At 37.8% G+C, this 9,805-nt stretch overlaps 1 protein-coding gene across 3 annotated transcripts in view; it reads right to left on the minus strand.

The window, feature by feature from the left end:
* The window catches only part of LOC143851345 (E3 ubiquitin ligase PQT3-like), a 64,299-nt gene extending 55,314 nt beyond the window's left edge, over positions 1-8,985 (minus strand). For all 3 annotated transcript variants that reach the window (XM_077360734.1, XM_077360737.1, XM_077360738.1), the window contains exon 1: positions 8,883-8,985. The gene's annotated coding sequence lies outside the window, so the exon portion shown is untranslated. The remainder of the gene's footprint in view (positions 1-8,882) is intronic.
* Positions 8,986-9,805: the final 820 nt, after the last annotated feature.

Here is a 9,805-nt window from a genome sequence, read left to right on the forward strand (position 1 = left end):
TAAAATGCATTAGTGAATGGTTATGTGGTGGACCAACATGTTGGGACCCTCATAAACATTCCAAAATAACCATAGGAGTTGAGTTCCAAAAGCTAAAAATCAAATTTGCAATAAAAATCAAAAACTGCGGATTTTTAGGCTTCTCGGAACTCCGAGAATTTTTCTCGGAGCTCCGAGCTCGGAACTCCGAGAGTTCCCTCGGAACTCCGAGAAAAGGTCCAGTAGCATCTGGACACTTTCTCGAAACTCCGAGACAATTTCTCGGAACTCCGAGAAATGGTCCAGTAGAAATTTTATTTCTTCTGGCCGTTGTCTCGGAACTCCGAGAATATTTCTCGGAACTCCGAGAATTCTCGGAACTCCGAGAATTCTCGGAACTCCGAGAATGGTTCTCGGAACTCCGAGAACCTCGCGACAGACTAAAAAATAGCCGTTGGGATTCAAATTAATTGTTGGTTTTTGATATGTCCACCCCCAAACGGTCATATTCTTTGGTGTGGTTATATATACAACATGTAGAGAAGTTTTTCATTCTCTCTTGATCTTTGAAAAACATCCTTAAGCATCAAAAACATTTGCAATCCATTTTAGCTTGAGTTTTTGTTTTTCATCCCAAACTTGCCTTTCACTTGTGAATCTTTTGAGTTTGGATATAGTAGTGCTTTCACTTGCAAATCACCATCTTTGAAGAGCAATCAAGGGTCTACAAAGAGCATCAAGCTTTCAAGAAGAAGCCAAGCTATTCTCTTTCAAATCTTGTATAGGTGGCTAGGGCATTCCTTTTTTAATTCCCTAGAGAGCAACCGCTTAGAACTCGGCGGAGAAGGAGAGTCTTTGTAAAGGTGTAAGGGCATCCTTGTTTAATATCCCTTGGAATTGTAACCGCCTCGGAGCCGGGCATCGTGGAGGTCTCCAATAGTGGAATCCCTCAAGTGCGACCTTGAGTAGAGTGGAGTAGGCCGTTGGCCGAACCACTATATATCGGTGTGTCATTTCTCACTCTTGCATTTCCATTATTGTTTTGGTTTGGCATTTCACTTTGTTCTTTCAATTATATTTGCACTAACCAAATATTTAATTAAGTGAAGAAAAATTCCAATTAGGGTTTATAGATAATTTTCAAAAGGCCTAATATTGAGTTAAATTCAATTCACCCCCCCTCTTGCATATTTCAAGCGTCTCGCTACACGACAAAAATCAGTCCGGCCCAAGCCGGACAGGATATGACGCGTCTCGCTGCACAACAAAAATCAGTCCGGCCCAAGCCGGACTGGATATCACGCGTCTCGCTACGCGACAAAAATCAGTCCGGCCCAAGCCGGACTGGATATGACGTGTCTCGCTACACGACAAAAATCAGTCCGGCCCAAGCCGGACTGACTCACAGGCCAGACTGACAAATTTCCGAACTGACTCACAGGCCGGACTGACAAATTTCCGGACGGATTCCCAGGCCGGACTGACAAATTTTCGGATGACTCACAGGGCGGAGTGACAAATTTTCGGACTGATTCCCAGGCCGGACTGACAAATTTCCGGACTGATTCCCAGGCCGGACTGACAAATTTCTGAACTGACTCATAGGCCGGACTGACAAATTTCCGGACTGATTCCCACGCCGGACTGACAAATTTCTTGACTGATTCTCAACCCGGACAGACTCCCACCAATCTGAGATATAACTCACCACAGTTCCCCAAGTCACCATAATGACTTGGAGAACTGGGGGGCAACTGATGGGGTATAAAAACGGCAGCCTATTAGCTGTCGACACGTGGCCCGAGGATGGCCCACCGCAGACCCCGCGTCAGCAGGGGTACTGATGGGGTATAAAAACGACAGCCTATTAGCTGTCGACAGGTGGCCCGAGGATGGCCCACCGCAGACCCCGCATTAGCAGGGGTAGTTTGGTAATTACAGCAGAGTAGGTGAGCTCGAACCTATAGCTGGCCGACACCTGTCCTGGAGTAATAACTCCCCAACTACCCCAATTTTCCCTCTATAAAAGGGCTTCCAAAGCTCAATAAAAGGGTAATAAATTCTCACCCACCACTCTAAAACTCGCTCTCCACTCCTGCTCATACTGACTTGAGTGTCGAAGGGCCTGTCCGGAGTAACATTCCGGGTTGGTCATTCTGACCTCGTTTGCTCTTTACGCAGGGCTCAGCTGCTCAGCTCCCTCACCTCAGTTTCTCGGGCCCTCCAGCTCGGCTCTTACGTCACTGTCATATCTGTTACTGATTTTAGGCCTAACAGCAATGAATCTTATATTCAGTTGAGGAAGGTGGAGATTGAAAAAATAGAAAGTTTCTTATTTTAGAAACCTTATAAAACATAAATCTTTCAGACATAGGAAATCCTAGAGATGGTGTCAAGGAGCTTTTAGCCATGTTTTGGGATGAGAATGAGAGGGTATTGAATCTTAGATTTAGTTGATGACGGATAGAGATTGAAAAAATACAAAGTTTTTTATTTTAGAAACTTTATAAAACATCAATTTTTTAGAGTTTATAAACCTTAGATATGGTGTAAAGTTGTTATTAGCCAGGGTTTGAAATGCGGATGAGATGGTATTAAATCTTAGATTTAGTTGATAAAGGATGGAGATTGAAAAAATAGAAAGTTTGTTATTTTACAAACTTTATAAAACATCCATCCTTTAGAAGTAGGAAACCCTAGATTTAGTTAATGAAGGATTGAGATTGAAAAAATAGAAAGTTTCTTATTTTACAAATTTTATAAAATATGATTCTTTTAGACTTATTAAACCGTAAAGAAGGTGTAAGGGAGCTTTTAGCCAAGTTTTAGGACGAGGATGAGATGATATTGCATCTTAGATTTAGTTGATGAAGGATGGAGATTGAAAAAATAGAAAGTTTCTTATTTTAAATTTTTTATAAAATATCTATCTTTTAGACATATAAAAACCTAGTGATAGTGTCAATGAGCTTTTAGCCAAGTTTTGAGATGAGGATGCAATAGTATTGAATCTTAGATTAAGTTGATGAAGGATGGCGATTGGAAAAATATCCATCTTTTAAACACAGGAGAGCCTAGAGAAGGTGTCAAGGAGCTTTTAGCCAAGTTTTGGGATGACGATGAGATGGTTTCGAATCTTAGGTTTAGTTGATGAAGGATGGAGATTGAAAAAATAGAAAGTTTCTTATTTTAGAAAGTTTATAAAACACCCCTAGAGATGGTGTCATTGAGCTCTTAGGCAAGTTTTAGGATGATGATGAGTTGGTTTTGAATCTTAGATTTAGTTTGTGAATGATGGAGATTGAAAAAATAGAAAGTTTCTTATTTTAGAAACTTTTTAAAACATCAATCTTTTAAACATAAGAAACCCTAGAGATGATGTCAACGAACTTTTAGCCAAGTTTTGAGACTAGGATGAGCTGGTATTGAATCTTAGATTTAGTTGATAAAGGATGGAGATATAAAAAATAGAAAGTTTCTGTTTTTAGAAGCTTTATAAAACATCTATCTTTCAGACATAAAAAATCCTAGAGAAGGTGTTAAGTAGCTTTTAGCCAAGTTTTGAGATGAGGATGAGATGGTATTGAATCGTAGATTTAGTTGATGGAGGATGGAGATTGAAAACATAAAAGTTTCTTATTTTAGAAACATTATAAAACATCAATCTTGTAGACTTAGTAAACCTTAGGGATGGGGTGTGTAGACACCCCATTTTGACCGTGCCCTTCACCTTTCAATTTTATGCAAAACCCCATCAAATGAATGAATTAGGGTCCCAAACTTCACCCTAAGCTAGCTTAGGGTCTCATCTAGGTCCCTGTAAAATTTCGTTAGAATCCGAGCGCATTTGCCTAGCGATCGAGCCGAGGCGGTGTCGTAGTGTAAATCAGAAAAGGGGGTGAATTTATCCTGAAGGGGGGGGCGAATTTATCCTGGAAAGGACGCGGCCTGGGGCGGAAAGGACACGATTTCTTCGCGCGCCTCATCCCCGCGCGCCCATTAAAATGGGTAGTGCCAATATCAATAGCCCCATCTTACCTATAAAAATAAATAAAAATTCATTTAGAAAGGATTCTCTCCATTTTTTCTATACTTCAGCAGAGACAGGGAGAGAAAGCAAGAGAGGGAGAAAATCCTTGTTGAAACACTAGCACTTCGTGCTTCTTCTCCGGCAGAAATCCACCGGAATCCGGTCAAGCTCCGGTTGTTCAAGATATTGTCATCTCCTCCACATTCTCTACACTCTTAATAGTCCTTAAACCCTAACCTTGAAATTCTAGTTCTTTTCAAGCCCTAAATCTGTCATAGAAAACCTTAGATCCATAATTAAAACAGCAGATCTAAAAATCTTTGATTCGAAACCCTACATTTGCCTTCTTCTTCGTCAAAACCTCTAAGATCCAATCAAAACTCTATTGTTTTTAGTCTAGATCTCTGTAAATCTGAGAGAATAAGAGGAATTACAGAAATAGAGAGATCTATGAGAATGAGAGTTTCAGAGAGGGGAGAATTCCAAAAAGATAGAGAGGAACTTGTGTTAATGGAGATCGAACGACCTAATAAAAATCAGTGAAGAAAGAAAGAGAAGCTGAGGAGAGGGATTGAAGAAGATCAATAGATATTAGGAGATCTGAAAGAAATCCGAGGGAGAAGAAAGAAAAATCAGGTTTGTTCTGTTGGAGTTTCGATTGAGCATCAATTTATGTGGATTTCGTCTTTAATAGAAAGGAAAATCGTTGAATTGAGGTAATATCCTTTATTCTCTTTGTTGAATTTTTGAGAAGGTATTTTATTTCATATTTGATGAATATCTGCCTGGATTTGTTTAATTCATGCTCAGATTTATTGAACATAAGCTCTGATTTGTTAAATATACTCGGCTCTGTTGAATGCATGCTTAAATTTGTTAAATGTTTGCATAGTTTTGTTGAATACAAACTCAGAACTGCTGGTTCTGTGTTGAAAGAGTATTTAGAACTATTGAATGTATAATGAAGGCCTGATGAGATTGGATGAATGCATAAGTAGGTCACTTAAATACATGATTGTTACACGTTAGCTCATGAGTTTTGATTTTGATTGGTATTTGTGTTTGAAGTGTAATGGAAAGCAAAGAAATTGAAATATGATGGAGAACAGGTTCACGAAAAATATAAGAAATCAGAGCTACATGTTATACACCTACTATTTTGTGAAGTGGATGTAATGAATTCTTAATGAAGCTTTCATAGGGGAGGGTTTCCATTTTGTCTGAGGTTTGAATTGTGAGAATCAAAGTGAGGTAATCTCTTTATGGAATTTTAGATATATCATATGGCTGGTTGAAGTGTGTTATAAGGTGTATAAATGATCGCGGGATATTGGATTAGCAAGAATCATTTCATCAAATTATTTCCATTGAAAATTTAATTTTGAGTTTGTCCATGTAGAAAAATCACATAGTATGTTCTGTTAAGTTAATATCGCAAGGGGTTCTCATGTCTGTTAAAACCCATCATAATTCAAGTCATTGCAGGTCATACACACCTTTGATTGCAGCAGCCTTTTTTTCACTTTAATATTTGCAGCCCACTCATTTCACTTTAATATTTGCTGCTCTACACTTATAAATCAGTCCCTGCTTTTAGCATTTCAGCCCATGGTTGTACTCCTTGTTTTAGTACATTTCAGCCCATGAATTAGCTTATGTTTCAACCCTTGTTTTGATACAGTTCAGCCCTCGAATCAGCCCTGTTTTTAGCACAATACAGTCCATGGCAATACTCCTTGTTTTCATGTAAACTCAGTCCATGTTTGGCCCCAGTTTTGGCAGAATTCTGTCCATCATTTAGCCCCAGTTTTTTGCGCAAATCTGCCCCCTGTTTGGCAGAAGTTCTGGCCACCAATTCAGCCCTCATTTTATTGGCTGAGCATGATGATATCCATGGCAGTCACTTCTTCATTTTGGTAATGACAGCACTTACACTCTTGGTGCTAATAGCCCATGGCCCTTTACAATGGCAACCCCACCTTGTTTTGGCATGCGCAGCCCCACATTGTTTTAACATGTGCTGCCCCGCCTTGTTTTAACATGTGCAGCCCCCTGCTTTGTTGTAACAAGTTTAGCCATTATTTCAGCCCTGTTTTACATAGGAACCCCCCGTTTTAGCCCCTACTTTGGAATATCTGTATAACTACATTTTGATGATTCATGCGCTCCTCTTTCCCTTCCATCCTTTTGATTGACATGTGAGAATGATAGAAGCCCTTGCACACCTTGATGTTGTTTCTCATCATTATGTTTTAAATACAATTTGATCAATATTTTCCACTTACTCAATGACTGAAAAAAAGATTACACATTTAAGCAAGTAATTGGGACAATAGAATGAATCCTAAAGGACCAAGACATGACAATGATGACAGATTCGTATAGGGGAATGCCCCTAGTTCAAGGATTGTGAGAGTGAACTCTGAAGGACTTAGCAAAATATTCTTGAAAAAGGTTGCCCTTAGAGTAGGAAGAGACTAAGGGTACAAGTACGATCAGATCATCAAGATTGCACAATCAAATGATTGAGACACAATTCCTACCAACTGAGAAAGGGAATGAAGATATAATCGAATCACACAAGAGGCGAATCATAGACAGATGATCAAAAAATTAGATAGATTACATAAGATTACTTTCAACGGGTAGATCAAGAATAACTAATCCTATGAGAGCTTAGGAAAGATGGAATTTATATCCTAACCCCAAAGGAAAAGTTTTTTAATCTTCGTACATTTTAACAGTGTTACCTGAAGGCATCAAACCCTAATCCTAATCTAACGGAGTGGAGAGAGAATCTCGACTCATGACTTTGTTTGTGTACCTAAGGACCGATCGTAGCCATTGGAAGATGGACTACGGCCTAATCTAGACACAAATGGGTAGGCTATCCTAAGCTAGGCTCACACACGTGATGCACGTGTGTTCGTATACTACATGCATGTGTGGGTTAATTTAGGGGTAAGACCAAGAGTTCCCTTAGCGCGAATCCGTGCTCAATATACTGTACCAGTGTCCGGCGTATCAGTACGTGAACAAGAGATCCGTTTATACACCATAAAGGTACTAGGCTAAGAGTGGAATGCTTCTCTAGCACAGATGCACCAGGTGATGAAATCCCAGTCAACCATGCTAGATAACACTCCGGGTTCCTAAAATAGGACGTGTGTGCATGTGAGATGCAAGGGTTTAGATGCAAGTGATGTAAGTGTGTGTGCAATAAGTTTGCACAATCTATGATGCCTTCAGGTTTTGCTAGATTAAGTTTGAGTATTATGTGATGAGAAAGTAAACAAACTAATCTACCAAGCATATAAGAGATAGAGTTTTTATGAGCCAGTTAAATTAAATTCAAATGAGTTATCCTTTGAAGTTTTAATGAAGTTAGGTGGTCCCCAGCAGAGTCGCCAAACTATGGGACCCGATCCCGCGAGAGGGTCACGAGCGCGCAAGGCGCTACTCTCTCTCTTGGTCTCTCGTACCCACGCGAATGGCGTGTGCTTTTTATTATTGATTTTAATTACCCAACCAAGCAGGCAGCAACCAACCCATAGGGTGCAAACAAACGTGCAACCCAGTACCCATAAGGGCAGGGGTAAGCCGCCGACCCTAGCAAGATGTGATTTAATTCATCTTTTCCGTGAACTTGGGATCACTAAGGCAATCCGAATTTCACACAAAAGAGAGTAACAGAGTCGCCACCATTTCTGATTTTTTAAAATTCAAATCAGATTATAGATTAACACAGCAACCTATAGCATATCAATTTCAAATCAACTTAAACTCTTACAGTATAAAGATAATCATGATCCTAGACTACTGTATGACTTTCATGGATTTTTATTACGATTTGATGCCCATTTAAATTCACACAAAAATCAGATGAAACCAAAGAATTACTTAAAAAGCAAACCTAATGGTATCCTAAAATCAAATAAAAACTTCCAGTAGATATATAAAAGATTATAAATTTTTTATCAAAATTTCAAAACTTAAAAATTAAATCTCCTCCATAAAATTGGTTTTTAAATATAAGAGATCAATTTGTTTCCTAGGCGTTAAAACCCGTTTATTAAAATAAATTGTAAAACCTTATCAAATCTTTCCAAAATTAATTGAAAATATTTCTCTAACATTCCAGTAACCTAAGTTAGTGGTTTGTAAAGAAAAATGTTAAAAATATATTAATTTAATAAGAAAAAGAATTATGGCACGTAAAACGGGGAAGCGATTAGAAAACAGTAAAAACCATATTTTTTAAAAAATATTTTTCAATGGAAACTTCCATTTATTATTAGGATTTAATTCTGGAAAGTTTCATCAATTTTTAAAATGATTTGGTATTTATTAAAAATAGCCGGAATTTAAAATAATTAATAATCCGATTAAAAAAACTTCAAAAAATATGAAAATTTTTGGGTGATCTAAAAACCTTGTAAAACTACTGGAAACAAACTTTCACTAAATTTGGACATGATTTGATATACGTTTGGCTCCATTCATCAAGAAATAACCCTTTTCGGGGTTATTCTTTGAAAAATAGAATGGAAAATAAAAAGGCCGAACCGCGGTTGGAAATTAAGTTTACAGTAGTTTTGTATTTTATATAAAACCAAGAAAATATCATTTTTTAAAAACAACCAGGTTTTCAAACACTTGCTTGATAATCTAATTTAAATCCATATTGAATAAAAAACAAAAGAAAACCATTTTAAATGAAGAAAAATTAATTTTTGGATCAAATTTTGGATTTTGAAAACTCATAATCTATATTATAACATACTATAATTTCAAAGAAAAACTCGTTGATTTGATCCATCAAAATTAAAACCCTAGCATGTTTTTCTACTTCACAAAGATGAGGAATCCTTACCGTTGATCGCGATCCTTGTCTCTAGGGTTGGTGATCCAAGATACGCTTTGTCCAACCCTTTTATACGCTAAAAAAGATCCAAAGAATACTCCAATAATCCTTGATTGTGTGATGCCCTGGAGAAGAAGAAGTGTAAGCCCAAGGGTTCAACAAGTACTCCCATTGAAATGTTTTGATGATTAACAAACTCCATTTGTTATAAAATAAAGGCTTTACACACTAATGATTTCCATTGGCAAAGTTATAATGTTCACAGCATAGCATCCTCAAGAGTGCATGACAAATGGCAAATCATTCAAGCTCAAAGTGATATCAAAGGCATGAAGAAGGCATCACCATCTCAAAGGTATTCAAAGACAAGGTTGAACTCTAGCCTAACAAGAATGGTAATCAACTCAAAAGTTCAAGCTTGGCTCAAGCATCAGTGGAGCTGAGTGAAGACATGTCAAAGCCTCTACAAGGTGCCAACAAGATTGAAGACCAAATAAATTTAGAATGTAAATAGTCCTTCATGTTTAATCTAGGTCTATGGCACAAAGGAGATTTAAAATCAATCTAATTAGAACTTAATAGGTTTGTGAATGATCATAGTGGTGTCCCAACATTGTTGGACCCTCATGACATTCTAATTATCTTGATAAATCAAAGTTCCAAAAGCCCAAACGAAAACAGCCAAAATATAAGAAAAAATCTGCTGTCGTAGGCTTCTCGGAACTCCGAGAATTGTTCCAGGTTAAAAAAAAAATAGACTCGGAGCTCCAAGCCAGGAGTCCGAGAAGACCGTTGGAGAGCTAAAAAATTGTGTATTTTTTTCTCCTCTATAAATAGGAACCATGAGACTCTTGGAACATCATCTAAGGAGTTTACAAAGATTTCAAGAGCACTAAAAGGCATTCATTCTCCTTCTCTTGAAGATCTTCACT

Source organism: Tasmannia lanceolata, unplaced genomic scaffold, assembly GCF_043159265.1.
Source record: "Tasmannia lanceolata isolate RefF3 unplaced genomic scaffold, GAP_Taslan_0.1 ptg000018l, whole genome shotgun sequence".
NCBI classification, from domain to species: Eukaryota; Viridiplantae; Streptophyta; class Magnoliopsida; order Canellales; family Winteraceae; genus Tasmannia; species Tasmannia lanceolata.